This window comes from Mytilus trossulus, chromosome 1 (assembly GCF_036588685.1).
Source record: "Mytilus trossulus isolate FHL-02 chromosome 1, PNRI_Mtr1.1.1.hap1, whole genome shotgun sequence".
Classification (NCBI taxonomy): Eukaryota; Metazoa; Mollusca; class Bivalvia; order Mytilida; family Mytilidae; genus Mytilus; species Mytilus trossulus.
The window spans coordinates 36999319-37024550 of record NC_086373.1 but is presented as its reverse complement, the minus strand read 5'-3'; the positions used below and the strand labels follow the sequence as shown (position 1 = coordinate 37024550).

At 30.4% G+C, this 25232-nt stretch overlaps 3 long non-coding RNA genes across 3 annotated transcripts; 2 read left to right on the top strand and 1 right to left on the bottom strand.

The window, feature by feature from the left end:
- Positions 1–1602: 1602 nt before the first annotated feature.
- Positions 1603–6237, bottom strand: LOC134723369 (uncharacterized). The gene is made up of 3 exons (XR_010108048.1): positions 6064–6237; positions 3839–4015; positions 1603–1703 (listed from the first exon to the last, which is right to left on the bottom strand). It is a non-coding gene; the product is annotated as an uncharacterized LOC134723369 (long non-coding RNA).
- Positions 6238–9856: 3619 nt separating this feature from the next.
- LOC134723362 (uncharacterized) lies at positions 9857–15840 on the top strand. Its single transcript, XR_010108047.1, has 6 exons — positions 9857–10332; positions 11016–11342; positions 12091–12417; positions 13166–13492; positions 14241–14567; positions 15316–15840. It is a non-coding gene; the product is annotated as an uncharacterized LOC134723362 (long non-coding RNA).
- A 1858-nt stretch (positions 15841–17698) lies between these two features.
- On the top strand, positions 17699–24836 carry LOC134723354 (uncharacterized). The gene is made up of 6 exons (XR_010108046.1): positions 17699–18080; positions 18766–19804; positions 20488–20814; positions 21563–21889; positions 22640–22966; positions 23716–24836. It is a non-coding gene; the product is annotated as an uncharacterized LOC134723354 (long non-coding RNA).
- The last annotated feature ends 396 nt before the right edge of the window (positions 24837–25232 follow it).

The following is a 25232-nucleotide window of genomic DNA, read 5'->3' as shown; positions in this document are numbered from 1 at the left end:
TCTAGAAATTATAATGTTCAGGAAATTATTGAAACAATGCATAGTTTATGTACTAATTTAAGTCTACACACTTTTTTGTATCTATTACAATTCCATAACATATATATGACAAAAAAAATATTTCATTTAGTGAAAACTTTGTCTGCTGATTACAGCTTTTACATTAATACTAGCAAGACAAATCTTTATTTGGCTTGCTTGCTTTGTTTGTATCAGTGTTTGCTCAAGCATGGTAATTAAGATAGGCGGAGCTTCAGCTTGTATACATCATACTTAAATTTTATTGGGCGTTATGTTTGAGGTTAAGGACACTAAATTTTGAAACATCACAGGATGACAAATATAAAGCGCAATCGTAGAAATGGAAGCCAATTTTTTTTTCTCGAAGATATGCTTTTTCATCATTCAACTTAAGACTGTCGTCAAGTACTTTTAGTAAAACAAAATAGCTATTCGAACACACCCACTCCGATTTTGTGATTCATTACATAGGTATTTCACTTGACCCATATATATTTCATCTTTAGTACTGCGATTGTTTTGTTATAAAGTCAACCTGTAGCTTTGCTATATTAAAATGATAGAATCTGAAGCGAGATGATGTATCAAATGTTCTTGCTTTGTACATTTTCAAGACAAAATATTCATCTCAAACACACCCTAACATAAGAAGGTTGACTCGATTTTCTCTTTTTGATACAATTGTCACGTAATGGAAGGGCAGACACGGAAATAACTGAACTTATAGATTGATATGTACTCCGTCCGTGGTAATTTAAAAAAAATCGGAGGTCAGGCATTTTCTTCATCCAACTTGATAGATAGCCATGTCGTCAACTTAATATCTAATTGTTCTGCTTAACTATGTAATAGATAAATTGTAAACTTATGCAAATGTTTGTTTTTTTACAATAAAACACTTCGTATAATATTTGAGAAGAAAATTGTTATTTTAATTGTTTCTATTAAGTGCCAGTCTGCCTAAGAATCAGGCAGAGGTGAAAACATGATAAAAAAAATCCACCCAATTTTACATTGATTTCAGTTCAGAAAAATCGTATAAGAATGATCTCTCAAGGTTATTCATGTAATAAAAAAAATTCGTTATTATAATATTCTAGGATTATGAGGATGGTCATTTCATACATTGCTGCAAAAATGTGTCCCCCATGGTACAAAAACAACTAGATTTCCACTTGAGTTTGTGTTCATTTATAGAAATATTAACCAATGTTTTGAAGATAATTCCTTCATCAAACATTTTGTTCATAGAGTTGTAGTTCTGAAACCTACACAAGCAGTTCCAAATATTTAGATGTTAGGTCAGATGTAAGTGAAAATGAATGTATTGTGTGTCAAATATGGGCCACTCACTCTATTTGAAGCAGATGTCTCAGGATCTGTTATAAATATTTTGTCATGATTATAGTTATTCTAATCTATATATAGAAAGTTTCGTACAAATTTTTTCACTAAATTGATTATCATCTGTTGGAACATCCCACGCAAGGAAGTTGCAAAGAGTATGTTTTTCTCCAATCTGTCAACTCATCCATAACCCCTTCGTGCAGCCAGGAAAAATTATATGTTGTGATATCTTACCTAAGTCTTTAAGTGTTCTTTTATAGTCATTTATCATTCTGGAACAGGTTAAACAGCAGTTCCATTAGCTTATATTCTGGAAATTCTAATTGAAAGAAATCCTAGAAGATAATTTATTAATAAATTTGTTAAAGTCAATATGAAACGACTTTCTAGAAATTATAATGTTGAGGAGATTTATTGAAACAATGCATAGTTTATGTACTTATCTAAGTCTACACACTTTTTTGTATCTAATATAATTCCATAACATATAAATGACAAAAATTATTCCATTTAGTGAAAACTTAACTGCTGGTTAACTTTCAAGTTTTATTGTCAAAGTTACCAAATATAAGGAAGATAGGACTTTTATCGGGACTCCTGGATCGGTTGTTTTTAAGCTCAGGATTTCAGGATTGACCCTTTCAAGTTTTTTGGATGTCGGGACCTCAAGATTTTCATGTTTTTAAGCCCTGGATTTCAGGATCAGGACCCCTCCTACCCCCCAAATATGACTTAAAGACGAATGAAAAAGTAAGATGACAGATATTCAAGAGAGCAATGTTAAATTTCTTTTATATTTTCCATGCATTTCTTTATGTTATTTAAACTTTGTGACAATTGTAAAATGATTTGGTGTATTATATTTTTAACACTTTAGCAACATAAGTCGCTGCTCAACAAAACGAAGCTAACTGGCCTGCAAAACCTTGATACTAATTTTGAACAGATAAAGATCAATGTCACTTTTCTTCTGCTGAACACCTAACAAGCATTCTAGAGATACAATGAGAAAAGGTCAAGATCATGTGACTCACATTATTCAACACCTTGAACAGTTCAGTGGACCATGACATTGGGGTCAAATCTATAATTTGGCTTTAAAATTAGAAATATCATATCATGGGAAACATGTGTACTAAGTTTCAAGTTGATTGGACTTCAACTTCATCAAAAACTACCTTGACCAAAAACTTTAACCTGAACTTCACACTATCATTTTCTATGTTCAGTGGACCATGACATTGGGTCAAAATTATAATTTGGCTTTAAAATTAGAAAAATCATATCATGGGAAACATGTGTACTAAGTTTCAAGTTGATTGGACTTCAACTTCATTAAAAAATAACTTGACCAAAAACTTTAACCTGAACTTTGCACTATCATTTTCTATGTTCAGTGGACCATGACATTGGGGTCAAAACTATAATTTGGCATTAAAATTAGAATGATCTTATCAAAGGGAACATGTGTACTAAGTTTCAAGTTGATTGGACTTCAACTTCATCAAAAACTACCTTGACCAAAAACTTTAACCTGAAGTGTAACAGACGGACGGATGAACGAACAGACAGAAGAACAAATGGACGCACAGACCAGAAAACATAATGCCCCTCTACTATCGTAGGTGGAGCATAAAAATGAAATAAACAATTAGGATGCATAACAAATAAGGTGTACAAGATATAAGCATTGCCATTAAAATATCACTAGACAAATTCTAAAACTCCAGCTTTCTCTACTAAAAATAAAATTTATATAATACTGTAGTATTTTTTTCTAACATTAAATTGATGTTAATTTAAAAGATTCAATGACATGTAAAAGAAACATAAATTCTGTAAATATCATTTCAGATTTGAAGTATTATTAAGATGAACGCAGTATTAGCAGATTTAATTGTACTGACATTTAAAGTCAAAGTAATATCAATTTCTTAGAAGATTAAAATTGCACTTAAAAAAGGCATTTGTAAAGGTCAACAGACTATTATATTGTTAATAATATCCTGTGTTATGTATATTTATGTATAACTATATTATTTAATAAAAAAAAAAAAATACTGACGCAAGAGTGATTCTTTTTCTTGTCCTGTATTAACATTAACAGGAAACCCAACAAATCTAGTGGGAAGATTTTGCATGTGTGCTCTATATATGAATATATATATTGTAATTGCATCAAAAAGATATTTTTCTGAAGATAGGTTGATGCTAATACACAGGAAATTATTTTTTCTATTATGTCTATTGAACATGGAATTGGTGATATGGTGAAAATTATGATGCACGCAACACCAATCAATTTGTAATATCATTTTTATTGCCCATTTCCATTTCCTTTTTTAAATATGTCTCTGGTCAGGAAATTGAGTCGATACTTATGTATGACTTCTTTTGGGTCTTAAGCTATTGTTGAATAATCTTATTACATTAGCATCACTAAAAGATAGACTTGAAAATGTTCCTATACCTTTGATATTATCATTGTAGCTCTATGGCATAGCAGAACCTCATTCCTAATCCAGAAATTCTCTCTATCTGTTCAGAAAGTTGTAATTAGCATAGGGCTATTGGTAGGGTTAACACAAACTTTCATAGATAAGCCAGGATCATGGTACAGCTGATTAAAATGGTTATCTTAAGAATCCTGAAAAAAGGATTTTTACGATCATACTAGTGTTGGTTCATTCTTTCACAAATGTTTGCTGGGTTTCACAAACTAGAGGCTCTAAAGAGCCTGTGTCGCTCACCTTGGTCTATGTGAATATTAAACAAAGGAAGCAGATGGATTCATGACAAAATTGTGTTTTGGTGATGGTGATATGTTTGTACATCTTACTTTACTGAACATTCCTGCTGCTTACAATTATCACTATCTATAATGAACTTGGCCCAGTAGTTTCTGTGGAAAATGTTACCGGTAGTAAAAATTTACAAATTTTATGAAAATTGTTTAAAATTGACTATAAAGGACAATTACTCCTTAGGGGGTCAATTGACCATTTTGGTCATGTTGACTTATTTGTAAATCTTACTTTGCTGAACATTATTGCTGTTTACAGTTTATCTCTATCTATAATAATATTCAAGATAATAACCAAAAACAGCAAAATTTCCTTAAAATTACCAATTCAGGAACAGCAACCCAACAACGGGTTCTCTGATTCATCTGAAAATTTCAGGGCAGATAGATCTTGACCTGATAAACAAGTTTACCCCCGTGTCAGATTTGCTCTAAATGCTTTGGTTTTTGAGATATAAGTAAAAAACTGTGTTTAACCTTTATGTTCTATTTTTAGCCATGGTGGCCATCTTGGTTGGTCTGGTGGGTCATGCCACACATTTTTTAAACTAGGTACCCCAAAGATGATTGTAGCCAAGTTTGGATTAATTTGGCCCAGCAGTTTCAGAGGAGATTATTTTTGTAAATGATATATAAAATTTACGAAAAATGGTTAAAAATTGACTTAAAAGGGCAATATCTCCTAAAGGGGTCAACTGACCATTTTGGTTATGGTGACTTATTTGTAAAAAAACGATGACGGACGACGACGGACGCCGGACGCCAAGTGATGAGAAAAGCTCACTTGGCCCTTCGGGCCAGGTGAGCTAACAAAAAGTAGCCTACACAAGTTACACTCTTTCCCGTAAATATTAAGTAATTATTCTGTCACACCAACATAAAGGAGCCAACACAAGTTACTTTTTTACTGTAAATTAAATTGTCATTCAAACAGTCAAAATCCTCAAATTAAAGTGTTTCTGAATAAGGTTTTACATGTTAAATTACAAAATCAAATGTACTACTGAGTTCTGAAGTGGTGATTAACATATTGCATGGTGGTCTGTTTCAATTTTTCTTTTTGGCAATTTGAAATATCTGGAACCAATTCATTAGTACCTGGGCTCCGTAAATAATTAAGAGCACATGGTTTAATTTATTTTTAAAGTACTAAAGTTCTTGATCTAATAACCTTATGTTTGTACATATATGTAAAAGCTAGTACTGTTCCCTGTAGAATGTTCCATGGATCACACAAAATGAATGCTACAATGTTCTGTGTTAGCAACAGAGGATTGAGTTACTCAAGGTAATGTGCACTACATACATGTACATGAAATACATAAAAATACACTGCAAAATAAAATGTAATAATGATATCAGATTTTTAATTATTTATTTAAAAAAATTATAGAACTCAAACAGACTAAAAGATTAATAATTTTACAGGTTAGATTAAGGAATCTATTTTTGCAGAATACATCTTCTTTTGAAAGTTCCTCTGAATGCAGATTGTAATTGTCATTCACTCTGATCATATTCATTTGCAGATTTTGTGTTAATATACTTTAAATCTTTAAATGTCCATAAAGTGTTATTAAAACAAAGACATGATTTCATCAAAAAGCATTTAATATCAAATATTATTTAGAACATGGATTAGAGATAATTTCCTAATGCATGTAGAGTAAGACTTTGTTTTGCTTGCTTGCTTTGTCTGCTGTATATTGTACAAATGTAATTTAAATATAGTATATACATGTTTAACTATGCCTATCTATATTGTTAGCAGATGTCAATCTTAATTAATATGCTTGAGCTAACGTTTATACAAACAAAGCAAGTAGGCCAACCAAAGTCTTTACTCTAAGCATTAAGAATTTAGATCTAAGACTTTTTCATATTTTATATACCTTGACATCATATAAACACTTGTCCATAACATTTACATGACAGAAGACTGGACTTGACAAAGTTCCTGTACCTTTAATATTATCATTGTACCTCTATGGCATTGCAGTAACTAAATGATGACCACGGTCTTCAACTATTTGGTGATGTTAGGCTACTGTCTGGTGATAGTACCTCTGAAGTATAAGTCTAAAAAGATTTACTTTAACTGGTTATTTTGTTGGAAGAAAGACTGGATTCATGAAAAAAAAAACTATCAATTAATTGTGTTTGTCCTTTTTTTGTAAGAGAGCAAACATTTTTTATAACGTTTTTAGAAAGTGAAATGATTTTTATTCAAATTTCTAAACAGCAACTTTATAAGATGGATGGTTACATGTCCCTGTGTGCCTCTGGTTTCAATAAAATATATAGATATTTTCCAAACTTTTCTGTAAATACCATCAACCATGGGAATAACCCTTTCTCATATCATAAATTTCATCTATTCTCAAAACAATCATATTTCTGACTAATTTCTGTATATAATTTTATCAGTAATAAAAACAGGAAATAAGCTGCCACAGAAGACCAATTAGCCGTACTTGATATGCTTTACTGTCTAGATATTAGAAGTCCACATGGACTACAGCAGAAATCAATACAATCTTTGTATCTGTTAGAAGTCCACATGGACTACAGCAGAAATCAATACAATCTTTGTATCTGTTAGATATCTGTATGCATAGTTGCCAAGAAGACATTATATGGCATTCCAGAATATTTTTAAGAATATCAGCCATTTTCTATTATCTATATAGAAATGCAAGATTAAAATAGACATATAATATATATAGAGAATAATACATGGCAAAATCCGTATCATATGTCGTATCATCCCGAGACATCAATATCAGCCCGAGGGCCTTTAGGCCCGAGGGATGATATTGGTCGAGGGTGATACGGCATGTGATACGGATTTTGCCATGTATTATACGCTTTATCATATATTTCAACAGAAAAGTATTATATTTTATGAACTATTTTCTGATCCATAGCACTGGGTTACCTTCAGTTCTGCTTTTGTCTTGTTTCAAGGCCAATAACTGCTCAATTATTTATACGAAGCACCTAGGTTACCTTACAGTCTGTTGTTTTGAAAATATTTTGTTTATTATTGTATATATTTGAGTGTTTTGTATTTTTTATAGTTGCATTTAGTGTGCCAAAAAATATGTTGTAAACACTTGATGTTCTTGACGTCACATACAATATGAAAACTTGATGTTCGTGACGTTACATACCGAACAATGACGTCTTTCCAAAAATTGGCCTATTTTTAGAAAAAATTTCTTAAGCAAAAAAAAAACCAAAAAAAACTGACTGTACTGTAGTTAAAAAAAAAAAAAAAAAAAAAAGGTATGCGATACGGGTTTTACCATGCGATACGGGGTATGCGATACGGGTTTAGCCATGCGATACGGGGCATGCGATACAGGGTAGGTGATACAGACTGGAAAACATAACCTTTATTAGATATACAAAATAGCTGTATTTTGTACTAAATATATGATAAATATATATAAACCTATAATGGTTTACTTTTACAAATTGTGACTCAGATAGAGGGTTGCAGATAGAGTTTTCTCATTGGCACTCATACCACATATCTAAACCATTACTACAAATTACTTTATCTACAGTAAATATAAAATAATCATGATTTCAAAAAGACCTGATTTTAAAATATTTTCTTTCTTAGCATGATTTTTTAATCAGAATATGTATATATACCCTCCTTTGAGTAGCAGTTTTTATAATATCAAACCACTTATAACTCATAATGTGTTTCCATTTGCAACTGGGTATTAAAAGTGGGTCACAAAGTCGGCATATCTTTTTCAATTTTCAATAATAAACATGTATTATCTGGAGTCTTGACCTGAATAATGAAAAATTTGCATATGGAATAATATGAGCTTCGTTGGATAAAATTCAACCTAATGCAATTAATCATATATCAATGCAACTGTTAACTTATGCTGAAACTATTCTTTATGTTTTAAAAACTCTTTGAAAACTACACAATAAATCCTCTTTTATTTTGTATTTGAATGATCTAATATCTACTGAAGTTTTCCACATGTACCTATATATATATATGATTATGTGTACTTGCATAGGTGGCAGGTACCAGTTTTGGTGTACCAGAACAAGTGTCCCACGCAGAAATTTTGTTATAGTTAAGTATTGAGGTATATAACTGCTTCATGTGGACTGAAAAAATAAATGAATGTAAATTCTAGGCTATTGTACTACACAAGTAAGTAGTTGCATACACAGAGAGGGGATTTCCTTCACATATAGGTCCAATCAGATGTCAAAATTGTGGTCTCCTCACTTGACGGCATCCAATCAAAGTAGGGGAAATATTCATTTTTTTGTAAACAAAAATATCTTGAGATTTTGATGGTAAGGATAGGTTCGGACAAGGCTCTAATTCATTGAATATCCTTTATCTCTTGAATTTTGCCTATAATTCTTGTCGGCTTTTAGCAGGATTCTGCAGGTGAGCATTAGATTGGTATCAGAGCATCACATTTTTTGCCTTATTTGCAATGCATTTATAAATTTTAAAATCTCCATGCTGGACAGACACCCACATTTAAAGGTTTTCTATATATTTGCATAAGCACGCACACATCTTAGTTCCTTGAAACCATACATTTTATTTGTATATAAGCTTGAATGAATTTTCAAGAAAATAAAATCATAAATCCATGAAATTCTAAAGATTTATTGTAAAATAACTGGTTTCTGCCACCTTAAGCCTTAACATGATTTTAAAATATCACAAAATGTGCCTTTTTAAGAGTTCTACAGGTGTGTGGTATTATATTTGTTTTATTCACAGTCAATGTATAGGTCTGTTTGCAACCAAATAGATTTTACATGGATTTTAAGAATTATCAAATATCAAGACAGATAACTCTGTATCCCAATACAAACAATGATATTCAATTGAATAGTTTTGAAATGATTATGTTCACCAAACAATGGTTTTATATCATAAATTATATAGAAATAGCAATTACAAAGAGAGAAAACAGTAAAACAAGCCAGAACATAGTACTAGAAAAAGCTGATTGTACTGTATATTGCCTGTTATAATGATTTATTTCATATGATATGGACATTTTCTTATTTATTTACTTTTTAACAATGAATATATGAATTCTTCTTTTTTTATAGCTCTACTACATAGTTGATACAGAAGGACAGGCTACAGAAATAAGAAAACTGGCCTCTCTCATCAGCAATAGTGTGGCAATTCTAAAATTTCAACATGCGGCCTACACAGCTAGCTCATGTGGAGAAGAGATATGGGACTGGTTGCGAATAAATGTACACTTAGTTTAGTGCATCATGGATCTACAAAGTGAAATATATGTACCAAAAATATTAGTTTATTCATAACTAAGCCTTTTTCAGCACTGAAGTCAATAGAACAATGATAGTGACAAGAATTGAGACTATTTAATACCTCAAACTATGGGAAAATACTTCTTGAGATCAGTTGTAAGTGGTTTTATATCATGCATGAAACAATAAACTAAAGTAGTTTCATATACTGTTGGATAATTCATACACTGTACCAGAAAACTCACACAATAAAAGTTATTAAATATGAACACAATCATTTTTTTCCAATTATTTTGCATTCAAAGTAGTATGACGGCAAAAGACACAAATATTGCTATAATAAATTTGGTCTTACAAAACCTATTAATGTTTTTTTTTGGTGCTGTAACCATATGAAATGCATGTATTTTTAATGGTAAATGATTATAGAACTCAATCAGACTAAACAAATGTAAATAAATTGTTTTCAATGAGTGGTTAAAGGTGGCAGGTACCAGTTTTGGTGTACCAGAACAAGTGTCCCACGCAGAAATTTTGTTATAGTTAAGTATTGAGGTATATAACTGCTTCATGTGGACTGAAAAAATAAATGAATGTAAATTCTAGGCTATTGTACTACACAAGTAAGTAGTTGCATACACAGAGAGGGGATTTCCTTCACATATAGGTCCAATCAGATGTCAAAATTGTGGTCTCCTCACTTGACGGCATCCAATCAAAGTAGGGGAAATATTCATTTTTTTGTAAACAAAAATATCTTGAGATTTTGATGGTAAGGATAGGTTCGGACAAGGCTCTAATTCATTGAATATCCTTTATCTCTTGAATTTTGCCTATAATTCTTGTCGGCTTTTAGCAGGATTCTGCAGGTGAGCATTAGATTGGTATCAGAGCATCACATTTTTTGCCTTATTTGCAATGCATTTATAAATTTTAAAATCTCCATGCTGGACAGACACCCACATTTAAAGGTTTTCTATATATTTGCATAAGCACGCACACATCTTAGTTCCTTGAAACCATACATTTTATTTGTATATAAGCTTGAATGAATTTTCAAGAAAATAAAATCATAAATCCATGAAATTCTAAAGATTTATTGTAAAATAACTGGTTTCTGCCACCTTAAGCCTTAACATGATTTTAAAATATCACAAAATGTGCCTTTTTAAGAGTTCTACAGGTGTGTGGTATTATATTTGTTTTATTCACAGTCAATGTATAGGTCTGTTTGCAACCAAATAGATTTTACATGGATTTTAAGAATTATCAAATATCAAGACAGATAACTCTGTATCCCAATACAAACAATGATATTCAATTGAATAGTTTTGAAATGATTATGTTCACCAAACAATGGTTTTATATCATAAATTATATAGAAATAGCAATTACAAAGAGAGAAAACAGTAAAACAAGCCAGAACATAGTACTAGAAAAAGCTGATTGTACTGTATATTGCCTGTTATAATGATTTATTTCATATGATATGGACATTTTCTTATTTATTTACTTTTTAACAATGAATATATGAATTCTTCTTTTTTTATAGCTCTACTACATAGTTGATACAGAAGGACAGGCTACAGAAATAAGAAAACTGGCCTCTCTCATCAGCAATAGTGTGGCAATTCTAAAATTTCAACATGCGGCCTACACAGCTAGCTCATGTGGAGAAGAGATATGGGACTGGTTGCGAATAAATGTACACTTAGTTTAGTGCATCATGGATCTACAAAGTGAAATATATGTACCAAAAATATTAGTTTATTCATAACTAAGCCTTTTTCAGCACTGAAGTCAATAGAACAATGATAGTGACAAGAATTGAGACTATTTAATACCTCAAACTATGGGAAAATACTTCTTGAGATCAGTTGTAAGTGGTTTTATATCATGCATGAAACAATAAACTAAAGTAGTTTCATATACTGTTGGATAATTCATACACTGTACCAGAAAACTCACACAATAAAAGTTATTAAATATGAACACAATCATTTTTTTCCAATTATTTTGCATTCAAAGTAGTATGACGGCAAAAGACACAAATATTGCTATAATAAATTTGGTCTTACAAAACCTATTAATGTTTTTTTTTGTGCTGTAACCATATGAAATGCATGTATTTTTAATGGTAAATGATTATAGAACTCAATCAGACTAAACAAATGTAAATAAATTGTTTTCAATGAGTGGTTAAAGCCTTAACATGATTTTAAAATATCACAAAATGTGCCTTTTTAAGAGTTCTACAGGTGTGTGGTATTATATTTGTTTTATTCACAGTCAATGTATAGGTCTGTTTGCAACCAAATAGATTTTACATGGATTTTAAGAATTATCAAATATCAAGACAGATAACTCTGTATCCCAATACAAACAATGATATTCAATTGAATAGTTTTGAAATGATTATGTTCACCAAACAATGGTTTTATATCATAAATTATATAGAAATAGCAATTACAAAGAGAGAAAACAGTAAAACAAGCCAGAACATAGTACTAGAAAAAGCTGATTGTACTGTATATTGCCTGTTATAATGATTTATTTCATATGATATGGACATTTTCTTATTTATTTACTTTTTAACAATGAATATATGAATTCTTCTTTTTTTATAGCTCTACTACATAGTTGATACAGAAGGACAGGCTACAGAAATAAGAAAACTGGCCTCTCTCATCAGCAATAGTGTGGCAATTCTAAAATTTCAACATGCGGCCTACACAGCTAGCTCATGTGGAGAAGAGATATGGGACTGGTTGCGAATAAATGTACACTTAGTTTAGTGCATCATGGATCTACAAAGTGAAATATATGTACCAAAAATATTAGTTTATTCATAACTAAGCCTTTTTCAGCACTGAAGTCAATAGAACAATGATAGTGACAAGAATTGAGACTATTTAATACCTCAAACTATGGGAAAATACTTCTTGAGATCAGTTGTAAGTGGTTTTATATCATGCATGAAACAATAAACTAAAGTAGTTTCATATACTGTTGGATAATTCATACACTGTACCAGAAAACTCACACAATAAAAGTTATTAAATATGAACACAATCATTTTTTTCCAATTATTTTGCATTCAAAGTAGTATGACGGCAAAAGACACAAATATTGCTATAATAAATTTGGTCTTACAAAACCTATTAATGTTTTTTTTTGTGCTGTAACCATATGAAATGCATGTATTTTTAATGGTAAATGATTATAGAACTCAATCAGACTAAACAAATGTAAATAAATTGTTTTCAATGAGTGGTTAAAGCCTTAACATGATTTTAAAATATCACAAAATGTGCCTTTTTAAGAGTTCTACAGGTGTGTGGTATTATATTTGTTTTATTCACAGTCAATGTATAGGTCTGTTTGCAACCAAATAGATTTTACATGGATTTTAAGAATTATCAAATATCAAGACAGATAACTCTGTATCCCAATACAAACAATGATATTCAATTGAATAGTTTTGAAATGATTATGTTCACCAAACAATGGTTTTATATCATAAATTATATAGAAATAGCAATTACAAAGAGAGAAAACAGTAAAACAAGCCAGAACATAGTACTAGAAAAAGCTGATTGTACTGTATATTGCCTGTTATAATGATTTATTTCATATGATATGGACATTTTCTTATTTATTTACTTTTTAACAATGAATATATGAATTCTTCTTTTTTTATAGCTCTACTACATAGTTGATACAGAAGGACAGGCTACAGAAATAAGAAAACTGGCCTCTCTCATCAGCAATAGTGTGGCAATTCTAAAATTTCAACATGCGGCCTACACAGCTAGCTCATGTGGAGAAGAGATATGGGACTGGTTGCGAATAAATGTACACTTAGTTTAGTGCATCATGGATCTACAAAGTGAAATATATGTACCAAAAATATTAGTTTATTCATAACTAAGCCTTTTTCAGCACTGAAGTCAATAGAACAATGATAGTGACAAGAATTGAGACTATTTAATACCTCAAACTATGGGAAAATACTTCTTGAGATCAGTTGTAAGTGGTTTTATATCATGCATGAAACAATAAACTAAAGTAGTTTCATATACTGTTGGATAATTCATACACTGTACCAGAAAACTCGCACAATAAAAGTTATTAAATATGAACACAATCATTTTTTTCCAATTATTTTGCATTCAAAGTAGAATGACGGCAAAAGACACAAATATTGCTATAATAAATTTGGTCTTACAAAACCTATTAATGTTTTTTTTTGTGCTGTAACCATATGAAATGCATGTATTTTTAATGGTAAATGATTATAGAACTCAATCAGACTAAACAAATGTAAATAAATTGTTTTCAATGAGTGGTTAAAGCCTTAACATGATTTTAAAATATCACAAAATGTGCCTTTTTAAGAGTTCTACAGGTGTGTGGTATTATATTTGTTTTATTCACAGTCAATGTATAGGTCTGTTTGCAACCAAATAGATTTTACATGGATTTTAAGAATTATCAAATATCAAGACAGATAACTCTGTATCCCAATACAAAAAATGATATTCAATTGAATAGTTTTGAAATGATTATGTTCACCAAACAATGGTTTTATATCATAAATTATATAGAAATAGCAATTACAAAGAGAGAAAACAGTAAAACAAGCCAGAACATAGTACTAGAAAAAGCTGATTGTACTGTATATTGCCTGTTATAATGATTTATTTCATATGATATGGACATTTTCTTATTTATTTACTTTTTAACAATGAATATATGAATTCTTCTTTTTTTATAGCTCTACTACATAGTTGATACAGAAGGACAGGCTACAGAAATAAGAAAACTGGCCTCTCTCATCAGCAATAGTGTGGCAATTCTAAAATTTCAACATGCGGCCTACACAGCTAGCTCATGTGGAGAAGAGATATGGGACTGGTTGCGAATAAATGTACACTTAGTTTAGTGCATCATGGATCTACAAAGTGAAATATATGTACCAAAAATATTAGTTTATTCATAACTAAGCCTTTTTCAGCACTGAAGTCAATAGAACAATGATAGTGACAAGAATTGAGACTATTTAATACCTCAAACTATGGGAAAATACTTCTTGAGATCAGTTGTAAGTGGTTTTATATCATGCATGAAACAATAAACTAAAGTAGTTTCATATACTGTTGGATAATTCATACACTGTACCAGAAAACTCACACAATAAAAGTTATTAAATATGAACACAATCATTTTTTTCCAATTATTTTGCATTCAAAGTAGTATGACGGCAAAAGACACAAATATTGCTATAATAAATTTGGTCTTACAAAACCTATTAATGTTTTTTTTTGTGCTGTAACCATATGAAATGCATGTATTTTTAATGGTAAATGATTATAGAACTCAATCAGACTAAACAAATGTAAATAAATTGTTTTCAATGAGTGGTTAAAGCCTTAACATGATTTTAAAATATCACAAAATGTGCCTTTTTAAGAGTTCTACAGGTGTGTGGTATTATATTTGTTTTATTCACAGTCAATGTATAGGTCTGTTTGCAACCAAATAGATTTTACATGGATTTTAAGAATTATCAAATATCAAGACAGATAACTCTGTATCCCAATACAAACAATGATATTCAATTGAATAGTTTTGAAATGATTATGTTCACCAAACAATGGTTTTATATCATAAATTATATAGAAATAGCAATTACAAAGAGAGAAAACAGTAAAACAAGCCAGAACATAGTACTAGAAAAAGCTGATTGTACTGTATATTGCCTGTTATAATGATTTATTTCATATGATATGGACATTTTCTTATTTATTTACTTTTTAACAATGAATATATGAATTCTTCTTTTTTTATAGCTCTACTACATAGTTGATACAGAAGGACAGGCTACAGAAATAAGAAAACTGGCCTCTCTCATCAGCAATAGTGTGGCAATTCTAAAATTTCAACATGCGGCCTACACAGCTAGCTCATGTGGAGAAGAGATATGGGACTGGTTGCGAATAAATGTACACTTAGTTTAGTGCATCATGGATCTACAAAGTGAAATATATGTACCAAAAATATTAGTTTATTCATAACTAAGCCTTTTTCAGCACTGAAGTCAATAGAACAATGATAGTGACAAGAATTGAGACTATTTAATACCTCAAACTATGGGAAAATACTTCTTGAGATCAGTTGTAAGTGGTTTTATATCATGCATGAAACAATAAACTAAAGTAGTTTCATATACTGTTGGATAATTCATACACTGTACCAGAAAACTCACACAATAAAAGTTATTAAATATGAACACAATCATTTTTTTCCAATTATTTTGCATTCAAAGTAGTATGACGGCAAAAGACACAAATATTGCTATAATAAATTTGGTCTTACAAAACCTATTAATGTTTTTTTTTGTGCTGTAACCATATGAAATGCATGTATTTTTAATGGTAAATGATTATAGAACTCAATCAGACTAAACAAATGTAAATAAATTGTTTTCAATGAGTGGATAAAGGTGGCAGGTACCAGTTTTGGTGTACCAGAACAAGTGTCCCACGCAGAAATTTTGTTATAGTTAAGTATTGAGGTATATAACTGCTTCATGTGGACTGAAAAAATAAATGAATGTAAATTCTAGGCTATTGTACTACACAAGTAAGTAGTTGCATACACAGAGAGGGGATTTCCTTCACATATACTGGTCCAATCAGATGTCAAAATTGTGGTCTCCTCACTTGACGGCATCCAATCAAAGTAGGGGAAATATTCATTTTTTTGTAAACAAAAATATCTTGAGATTTTGATGGTAAGGATAGGTTCGGACAAGGCTCTAATTCATTGAATATCCTTTATCTCTTGAATTTTGCCTATAATTCTTGTCGGCTTTTAGCAGGATTCTGCAGGTGAGCATTAGATTGGTATCAGAGCATCACATTTTTTGCCTTATTTGCAATGCATTTATAAATTTTAAAATCTCCATGCTGGACAGACACCCACATTTAAAGGTTTTCTATATATTTGCATAAGCACGCACACATCTTAGTTCCTTGAAACCATACATTTTATTTGTATATAAGCTTGAATGAATTTTCAAGAAAATAAAATCATAAATCCATGAAATTCTAAAGATTTATTGTAAAATAACTGGTTTCTGCCACCTTAAGCCTTAACATGATTTTAAAATATCACAAAATGTGCCTTTTTAAGAGTTCTACAGGTGTGTGGTATTATATTTGTTTTATTCACAGTCAATGTATAGGTCTGTTTGCAACCAAATAGATTTTACATGGATTTTAAGAATTATCAAATATCAAGACAGATAACTCTGTATCCCAATACAAACAATGATATTCAATTGAATAGTTTTGAAATGATTATGTTCACCAAACAATGGTTTTATATCATAAATTATATAGAAATAGCAATTACAAAGAGAGAAAACAGTAAAACAAGCCAGAACATAGTACTAGAAAAAGCTGATTGTACTGTATATTGCCTGTTATAATGATTTATTTCATATGATATGGACATTTTCTTATTTATTTACTTTTTAACAATGAATATATGAATTCTTCTTTTTTTATAGCTCTACTACATAGTTGATACAGAAGGACAGGCTACAGAAATAAGAAAACTGGCCTCTCTCATCAGCAATAGTGTGGCAATTCTAAAATTTCAACATGCGGCCTACACAGCTAGCTCATGTGGAGAAGAGATATGGGACTGGTTGCGAATAAATGTACACTTAGTTTAGTGCATCATGGATCTACAAAGTGAAATGTATGTACCAAAAATATTAGTTTATTCATAACTAAGCCTTTTTCAGCACTGAAGTCAATAGAACAATGATAGTGACAAGAATTGAGACTATTTAATACCTCAAACTATGGGAAAATACTTCTTGAGATCAGTTGTAAGTGGTTTTATATCATGCATGAAACAATAAACTAAAGTAGTTTCATATACTGTTGGATAATTCATACACTGTACCAGAAAACTCACACAATAAAAGTTATTAAATATGAACACAATCATTTTTTTCCAATTATTTTGCATTCAAAGTAGTATGACGGCAAAAGACACAAATATTGCTATAATAAATTTGGTCTTACAAAACCTATTAATGTTTTTTTTTGTGCTGTAACCATATGAAATGCATGTATTTTTAATGGTAAATGATTATAGAACTCAATCAGACTAAACAAATGTAAATAAATTGTTTTCAATGAGTGGTTAAAAAGGTGGCAGGTACCAGTTTTGGTGTACCAGAACAAGTGTCCCACGCAGAAATTTTGTTATAGTTAAGTATTGAGGTATATAACTGCTTCATGTGGACTGAAAAAATAAATGAATGTAAATTCTAGGCTATTGTACTACACAAGTAAGTAGTTGCATACACAGAGAGGGGATTTCCTTCACATATAGGTCCAATCAGATGTCAAAATTGTGGTCTCCTCACTTGACGGCATCCAATCAAAGTAGGGGAAATATTCATTTTTTTGTAAACAAAAATATCTTGAGATTTTGATGGTAAGGATAGGTTCGGACAAGGCTCTAATTCATTGAATATCCTTTATCTCTTGAATTTTGCCTATAATTCTTGTCGGCTTTTAGCAGGATTCTGCAGGTGAGCATTAGATTGGTATCAGAGCATCACATTTTTTGCCTTATTTGCAATGCATTTATAAATTTTAAAATCTCCATGCTGGACAGACACCCACATTTAAAGGTTTTCTATATATTTGCATAAGCACGCACACATCTTAGTTCCTTGAAACCATACATTTTATTTGTATATAAGCTTGAATGAATTTTCAAGAAAATAAAATCATAAATCCATGAAATTCTAAAGATTTATTGTAAAATAACTGGTTTCTGCCACCTTTTAAGCCTTAACATGATTTTAAAATATCACAAAATGTGCCTTTTTAAGAGTTCTACAGGTGTGTGGTATTATATTTGTTTTATTCACAGTCAATGTATAGGTCTGTTTGCAACCAAATAGATTTTACATGGATTTTAAGAATTATCAAATATCAAGACAGATAACTCTGTATCCCAATACAAACAATGATATTCAATTGAATAGTTTTGAAATGATTATGTTCACCAAACAATGGTTTTATATCATAAATTATATAGAAATAGCAATTACAAAGAGAGAAAACAGTAAAACAAGCCAGAACATAGTACTAGAAAAAGCTGATTGTACTGTATATTGCCTGTTATAATGATTTATTTCATATGATATGGACATTTTCTTATTTATTTACTTTTTAACAATGAATATATGAATTCTTCTTTTTTTATAGCTCTACTACATAGTTGATACAGAAGGACAGGCTACAGAAATAAGAAAACTGGCCTCTCTCATCAGCAATAGTGTGGCAATTCTAAAATTTCAACATGCGGCCTACACAGCTAGCTCATGTGGAGAAGAGATATGGGACTGGTTGCGAATAAATGTACACTTAGTTTAGTGCATCATGGATCTACAAAGTGAAATATATGTACCAAAAATATTAGTTTATTCATAACTAAGCCTTTTTCAGCACTGAAGTCAATAGAACAATGATAGTGACAAGAATTGAGACTATTTAATACCTCAAACTATGGGAAAATACTTCTTGAGATCAGTTGTAAGTGGTTTTATATCATGCATGAAACAATAAACTAAAGTAGTTTCATATACTGTTGGATAATTCATACACTGTACCAGAAAACTCACACAATAAAAGTTATTAAATATGAACACAATCATTTTTTTCCAATTATTTTGCATTCAAAGTAGTATGACGGCAAAAGACACAAATATTGCTATAATAAATTTGGTCTTACAAAACCTATTAATGTTTTTTTTTGTGCTGTAACCATATGAAATGCATGTATTTTTAATGGTAAATGATTATAGAACTCAATCAGACTAAACAAATGTAAATAAATTGTTTTCAATGAGTGGTTAAAGGTGGCAGGTACCAGTTTTGGTGTACCAGAACAAGTGTCCCACGCAGAAATTTTGTTATAGTTAAGTATTGAGGTATATAACTGCTTCATGTGGACTGAAAAAATAAATGAATGTAAATTCTAGGCTATTGTACTACACAAGTAAGTAGTTGCATACACAGAGAGGGGATTTCCTTCACATATAGGTCCAATCAGATGTCAAAATTGTGGTCTCCTCACTTGACGGCATCCAATCAAAGTAGGGGAAATATTCATTTTTTTGTAAACAAAAATATCTTGAGATTTTGATGGTAAGGATAGGTTCGGACAAGGCTCTAATTCATTGAATATCCTTTATCTCTTGAATTTTGCCTATAATTCTTGTCGGCTTTTAGCAGGATTCTGCAGGTGAGCATTAGATTGGTATCAGAGCATCACATTTTTTGCCTTATTTGCAATGCATTTATAAATTTTAAAATCTCCATGCTGGACAGACAACCACATTTAAAGGTTTTCTATATATTTGCATAAGCACGCACACATCTTAGTTCCTTGAAACCATACATTTTATTTGTATATAAGCTTGAATGAATTTTCAAGAAAATAAAATCATAAATCCATGAAATTCTAAAGATTTATTGTAAAATAACTGGTTTCTGCCACCTTAAGCCTTAACATGATTTTAAAATATCACAAAATGTGCCTTTTTAAGAGTTCTACAGGTGTGTGGTATTATATTTGTTTTATTCACAGTCAATGTATAGGTCTGTTTGCAACCAAATAGATTTTACATGGATTTTAAGAATTATCAAATATCAAGACAGATAACTCTGTATCCCAATACAAACAATGATATTCAATTGAATAGTTTTGAAATGATTATGTTCACCAAACAATGGTTTTATATCATAAATTATATAGAAATAGCAATTACAAAGAGAGAAAACAGTAAAACAAGCCAGAACATAGTACTAGAAAAAGCTGATTGTACTGTATATTGCCTGTTATAATGATTTATTTCATATGATATGGACATTTTCTTATTTATTTACTTTTTAACAATGAATATATGAATTCTTCTTTTTTTATAGCTCTACTACATAGTTGATACAGAAGGACAGGCTACAGAAATAAGAAAACTGGCCTCTCTCATCAGCAATAGTGTGGCAATTCTAAAATTTCAACATGCGGCCTACACAGCTAGCTCATGTGGAGAAGAGATATGGGACTGGTTGCGAATAAATGTACACTTAGTTTAGTGCATCATGGATCTACAAAGTGAAATATATGTACCAAAAATATTAGTTTATTCATAACTAAGCCTTTTTCAGCACTGAAGTCAAAAGAACAATGATAGTGACAAGAATTGAGACTATTTAATACCTCAAACTATGGGAAAATACTTCTTGAGATCAGTTGTAAGTGGTTTTATATCATGCATGAAACAATAAACTAAAGTAGTTTCATATACTGTTGGATAATTCATACACTGTACCAGAAAACTCACACAATAAAAGTTATTAAATATGAACACAATCATTTTTTTCCAATTATTTTGCATTCAAAGTAGTATGACGGCAAAAGACACAAATATTGCTATAATAAATTTGGTCTTACAAAACCTATTAATGTTTTTTTTTGTGCTGTAACCATATGAAATGCATGTATTTTTAATGGTAAATGATTATAGAACTCAATCAGACTAAACAAATGTAAATAAATTGTTTTCAATGAGTGGTTTAAGCCTTAACATGATTTTAAAATATCACAAAATGTGCCTTTTTAAGAGTTCTACAGGTGTGTGGTATTATATTTGTTTTATTCACAGTCAATGTATAGGTCTGTTTGCAACCAAATAGATTTTACATGGATTTTAAGAATTATCAAATATCAAGACAGATAACTCTGTATCCCAATACAAACAATGATATTCAATTGAATAGTTTTGAAATGATTATGTTCACCAAACAATGGTTTTATATCATAAATTATATAGAAATAGCAATTACAAAGAGAGAAAACAGTAAAACAAGCCAGAACATAGTACTAGAAAAAGCTGATTGCACTGTATATTGCCTGTTATAATGATTTATTTCATATGATATGGACATTTTCTTATTTATTTACTTTTTAACAATGAATATATGAATTCTTCTTTTTTTATAGCTCTACTACATAGTTGATACAGAAGGACAGGCTACAGAAATAAGAAAACTGGCCTCTCTCATCAGCAATAGTGTGGCAATTCTAAAATTTCAACATGCGGCCTACACAGCTAGCTCATGTGGAGAAGAGATATGGGACTGGTTGCGAATAAATGTACACTTAGTTTAGTGCATCATGGATCTACAAAGTGAAATATATGTACCAAAAATATTAGTTTATTCATAACTAAGCCTTTTTCAGCACTGAAGTCAATAGAACAATGATAGTGACAAGAATTGAGACTATTTAATACCTCAAACTATGGGAAAATACTTCTTGAGATCAGTTGTAAGTGGTTTTATATCATGCATGAAACAATAAACTAAAGTAGTTTCATATACTGTTGGATAATTCATACACTGTACCAGAAAACTCACACAATAAAAGTTATTAAATATGAACACAATCATTTTTTTCCAATTATTTTGCATTCAAAGTAGTATGACGGCAAAAGACACAAATATTGCTATAATAAATTTGGTCTTACAAAACCTATTAATGTTTTTTTTTGTGCTGTAACCATATGAAATGCATGTATTTTTAATGGTAAATGATTATAGAACTCAATCAGACTAAACAAATGTAAATAAATTGTTTTCAATGAGTGGTTTAAGCCTTAACATGATTTTAAAATATCACAAAATGTGCCTTTTTAAGAGTTCTACAGGTGTGTGGTATTATATTTGTTTTATTCACAGTCAATGTATAGGTCTGTTTGCAACCAAATAGATTTTACATGGATTTTAAGAATTATCAAATATCAAGACAGATAACTCTGTATCCCAATACAAACAATGATATTCAATTGAATAGTTTTGAAATGATTATGTTCACCAAACAATGGTTTTATATCATAAATTATATAGAAATAGCAATTACAAAGAGAGAAAACAGTAAAACAAGCCAGAACATAGTACTAGAAAAAGCTGATTACACTGTATATTGCCTGTTATAATGATTTATTTCATATGATATGGACATTTTCTTATTTATTTACTTTTTAACAATGAATATATGAATTCTTCTTTTTTTATATAGCTCTACTACATAGTTGATACAGAAGGACAGGCTACAGAAATAAGAAAACTGGCCTCTCTCATCAGCAATAGTGTGGCAATTCTAAAATTTCAACATGCGGCCTACACAGCTAGCTCATGTGGAGAAGAGATATGGGACTGGTTGCGAATAAATGTACACTTAGTTTAGTGCATCATGGATCTACAAAGTGAAATATATGTACCAAAAATATTAGTTTATTCATAACTAAGCCTTTTTCAGCACTGAAGTCAATAGAACAATGATAGTGACAAGAATTGAGACTATTTAATACCTCAAACTATGGGAAAATACTTCTTGAGATCAGTTGTAAGTGGTTTTATATCATGCATGAAACAATAAACTAAAGTAGTTTCATATACTGTTGGATAATTCATACACTGTACCAGAAAACTCACACAATAAAAGTTATTAAATATGAACACAATCATTTTTTTCCAATTATTTTGCATTCAAAGTAGTATGACGGCAAAAGACACAAATATTGCTATAATAAATTTGGTCTTACAAAACCTATTAATGTTTTTTTTTGTGCTGTAACCATATGAAATGCATGTATTTTTAATGGTAAATGATTATAGAACTCAATCAGACTAAACAAATGTAAATAAATTGTTTTCAATGAGTGGTTTTAAGCCTTAACATGATTTTAAAATATCACAAAATGTGCCTTTTTAAGAGTTCTACAGGTGTGTGGTATTATATTTGTTTTATTCACAGTCAATGTATAGGTCTGTTTGCAACCAAATAGATTTTACATGGATTTTAAGAATTATCAAATATCAAGACAGATAACTCTGTATCCCAATACAAACAATGATATTCAATTGAATAGTTTTGAAATGATTATGTTCACCAAACAATGGTTTTATATCATAAATTATATAGAAATAGCAATTACAAAGAGAGAAAACAGTAAAACAAGCCAGAACATAGTACTAGAAAAAGCTGATTGTACTGTATATTGCCTGTTATAATGATTTATTTCATATGATATGGACATTTTCTTATTTATTTACTTTTTAACAATGAATATATGAATTCTTCTTTTTTTATAGCTCTACTACATAGTTGATACAGAAGGACAGGCTACAGAAATAAGAAAACTGGCCTCTCTCATCAGCAATAGTGTGGCAATTCTAAAATTTCAACATGCGGCCTACACAGCTAGCTCATGTGGAGAAGAGATATGGGACTGGTTGCGAATAAATGTACACTTAGTTTAGTGCATCATGGATCTACAAAGTGAAATATATGTACCAAAAATATTAGTTTATTCATAACTAAGCCTTTTTCAGCACTGAAGTCAATAGAACAATGATAGTGACAAGAATTGAGACTATTTAATACCTCAAACTATGGGAAAATACTTCTTGAGATCAGTTGTAAGTGGTTTTATATCATGCATGAAACAATAAACTAAAGTAGTTTCATATACTGTTGGATAATTCATACACTGTACCAGAAAACTCACACAATAAAAGTTATTAAATATGAACACAATCATTTTTTTCCAATTATTTTGCATTCAAAGTAGTATGACGGCAAAAGACACAAATATTGCTATAATAAATTTGGTCTTACAAAACCTATTAATGTTTTTTTTTGTGCTGTAACCATATGAAATGCATGTATTTTTAATGGTAAATGATTATAGAACTCAATCAGACTAAACAAATGTAAATAAATTGTTTTCAATGAGTGGTTAAAGGTGGCAGGTACCAGTTTTGGTGTACCAGAACAAGTGTCCCACGCAGAAATTTTGTTATAGTTAAGTATTGAGGTATATAACTGCTTCATGTGGACTGAAAAAATAAATGAATGTAAATTCTAGGCTATTGTACTACACAAGTAAGTAGTTGCATACACAGAGAGGGGATTTCCTTCACATATAGGTCCAATCAGATGTCAAAATTGTGGTCTCCTCACTTGACGGCATCCAATCAAAGTAGGGGAAATATTCATTTTTTTGTAAACAAAAATATCTTGAGATTTTGATGGTAAGGATAGGTTCGGACAAGGCTCTAATTCATTGAATATCCTTTATCTCTTGAATTTTGCCTATAATTCTTGTCGGCTTTTAGCAGGATTCTGCAGGTGAGCATTAGATTGGTATCAGAGCATCACATTTTTTGCCTTATTTGCAATGCATTTATAAATTTTAAAATCTCCATGCTGGACAGACAACCACATTTAAAGGTTTTCTATATATTTGCATAAGCACGCACACATCTTAGTTCCTTGAAACCATACATTTTATTTGTATATAAGCTTGAATGAATTTTCAAGAAAATAAAATCATAAATCCATGAAATTCTAAAGATTTATTGTAAAATAACTGGTTTCTGCCACCATAAGGTCGATTTCTATCAGACACAGCTAATATAAATTGTGCATCTTTAAGTGATACATACCACTACAGGGAGATAACTCTGTAAAGTCAACTGAACGTTTTAATTACGTGGTGATGTAAAAGGAATTTGAAGCTTCTCAATGATCAAAATTGGTGTTTGTCAAACTGCTATATAACAAGTGTAATTTTTCTGACACATCGTTTTGTTCAAAATTTTGAAAT